Source organism: Trachymyrmex cornetzi, unplaced genomic scaffold (assembly GCF_001594075.2).
Source record: "Trachymyrmex cornetzi isolate Tcor2-1 unplaced genomic scaffold, Tcor1.1 scaffold123, whole genome shotgun sequence".
Classification (NCBI taxonomy): domain Eukaryota; kingdom Metazoa; phylum Arthropoda; class Insecta; order Hymenoptera; family Formicidae; genus Trachymyrmex; species Trachymyrmex cornetzi.
Window position 1 is genome coordinate 172,347 of NW_017295795.1, and position 2,669 is coordinate 175,015.

At 34.1% G+C, this 2,669-nt stretch overlaps 1 protein-coding gene across 1 annotated transcript in view; it reads left to right on the top strand.

Moving 5' to 3' along the window:
• The window catches only part of LOC108770154 (uncharacterized), a 144,242-nt gene that overhangs the window by 61,934 nt on the left and 79,639 nt on the right, over positions 1 to 2,669 (top strand). The window contains exon 2 of the mRNA XM_018521586.1: positions 1,579 to 1,629. The gene's annotated coding sequence lies outside the window, so the exon portion shown is untranslated. The remainder of the gene's footprint in view (positions 1 to 1,578; positions 1,630 to 2,669) is intronic.

Here is a 2,669-nt window from a genome sequence, read left to right on the forward strand (position 1 = left end):
ACCTAACATTTACCTAACATTTACCTAACATTTTCCTAACATTTACCTAACATTTTCCTAACATTTACCTAACATTTACCTAACATTTTCCTAACATTTACTTAACATTTTCCTAACATTTACCTAACATTTACCTATCATTTTCCTAACATTTACCTAACATTTACTAACATTTTCCTAACATTTACCTTACATTTACCTTACATTTACCTTACATTTACCTTACATTTACCTTACATTTACGTTACATTTACGGTAAAGAATAAAGAGGGAAAACTGATAGCTTTATTTGTGGATTTGAAAGCGGCATTTGATTCGGTTGATAGGGGAGTATTGATAGTGGCATTAAGGTAGAGGGGGGTAAGGAAAGGGCTGGTAGAAAGGATGGGTGAGCTATTAAGAAAAACAAAGAGTAGAGTGAGAACAGGGGTGGGGGAATTAGGAGAAAGTTTTTGGACGGTGAGGTGGATAAAACAGGGGTGCCCGCTGAGTCCACTGTTATTCAATGTAATGACGGCGGACTTGGAGGAGGAAATGGAAAAGGTAAAATAGGGGGGGAGGGGGTGAATTTGTGAGCTAGGAAGGTATATGGGTTGGCATACGCTGATGACATAATGTTACTAGCGGAGGAGGAAGGGAGCATGAGGAGCGATAGAATGATTAGAGGGCTATGTGGATAGGAAGGGATTAGAACCGAATAGGAAAAAAACAAAAATAGTGAGATTTAGGAAGGGAAGGGGAAGGAGTAATAAGGTGGATTAGTGATGGAAAGGAAAGAGGACAGAGGAAGTAGAAAAATTTAAATATTTAGGTTATGCGTTGCAAGAGAAGGGGGGGGGAGGGTAGCAAGAGCATGTGAAGGAAAGGGTGGGAAAGGCAGCGGCATTGTTGGGACAGGTGTGGATTGGAAAGAAGAGATTTGGAATGGACTGGAAGAGGAGGATTTGGTTATTTGACGTATTGATTTGGGCGTAACATTATATTTCATAATGTCCAAAAAGGAGAGTATAATGGAGCAGCGCGCCCGTAGCGTGCGCAGGGGATGTACTAGTATTTAGTAAATATTAAATTGGTACTATTCAAACAAATGATTTATTAAAATTTAATATTTTTGTTTTCAGTAAGTATAATAGTAATTTACTAAATCGCACGCGATCTAGCACGAAATATCACATCGTATGCTTTTGGCATAGATCTGATATTTAGTATTTTATATTATTCATAAATTCACGTACGAGTGGTAGAAGCGCCTTGATCAGTCGAATCGAATCCTTCGGTCGACTTAGCGTTGAATCGAATGGCTTCGAATTGAACACGTTTGAAAATTTAGCCGAGCATAAATTCCGAGGAAAGCTCTCTGTTGCGGGTATCGGTGTTGCATAAATCAGTCGGGGATTCGCGGAACGAGTAGGTAGTAAAGTTCGCGTGAAGTACGATCGGTAATACACAAGTCGGATATTATTCATTGACCCGACATGACCCCGACACAGTCATCGTTTCTGCCGAGTTATCCCTTTATTATTTCTCACTCCCGCTGTACTTTCAATTTTAACGGATATTTATCTCTCTTTCTTACAGATATTAGGCGCGTATACGACCTGAGACTTGACATGTCACACCTTCTATAAGGTAAGATACGGATCATTTTTTATCATAATCTGAATCAATTTTCCTAATTCTACACAGAAAGAATTTTGCTGAAGTATTAAAAAATTTAGCTAGACACAGATCTAAAAATAATTTTGTTGAACTATCAAAATAATTATGTATAGGGCATTCAAACATGATGAGAAATGCTGCAAAAATGTTCAACATTCTATTGTAACCAACTTGAGTGTCCTACAGTATAATTATTTTGATAGTTTGAGAGAGTATAATTATTTAATAGTACAATACAACCATTTAAATTTTTAGATTTGTTTTTAGCTAAATTTTTAGATACTATACAGCAAAAACATTTTTAGCAGGATTAAAGGAAGCAGGAAAATAAATTTAAAAATGTTTTCTTTAATTATACTTTCTTTTATTAACTTTTATTCGATTTTTACCATGACTTTTTCAAGACATATCACATTATGCTTTTTTAATAATCTCAATTTATTAAAATGTTTCTTATAAATGTTTTATATCTCTATTTTGACATTAATAGTTCTATAGCATTTAGAAAATTTTGCTATTTGCATAATATTCGATCTTTCATTTAAATTCATCAGTTTGTAATGTAGAACTTTCTTAGCTCTGCTGTAAGTAAACAATAGACATCTTTAGAAATCGTACGTTAAAACAAATAATTCGAATAGGTTCTAATGGATAAATCAATAAATTAAATAAAGCTTTTCAGAACCGACACAGGCTATTAATGTGTAAATACTTATATATTTTTTATTTAGGAAATTTTTCTATTTTTTTATTTAGGAAACGTTTATATGTTTTAAATTTGAAATAAAGTATATATATTTACACACTAATTATTTATACGTTTATTAAGCTGGCACAGCCACTTCAGCACAATCAAACGCGACCTATACCACATTTTTTTGCTATTTTTTTGCTAATTTTTTGCTCTATTCCCGATTTTTTGCTCCAGCCAATTCGCTAAAACTCATGGCTGTGCTAGCTTAAGACCAAAGTTAGCACAGCCACAAAGAAAAAAAGCAGCAAATGAAAAA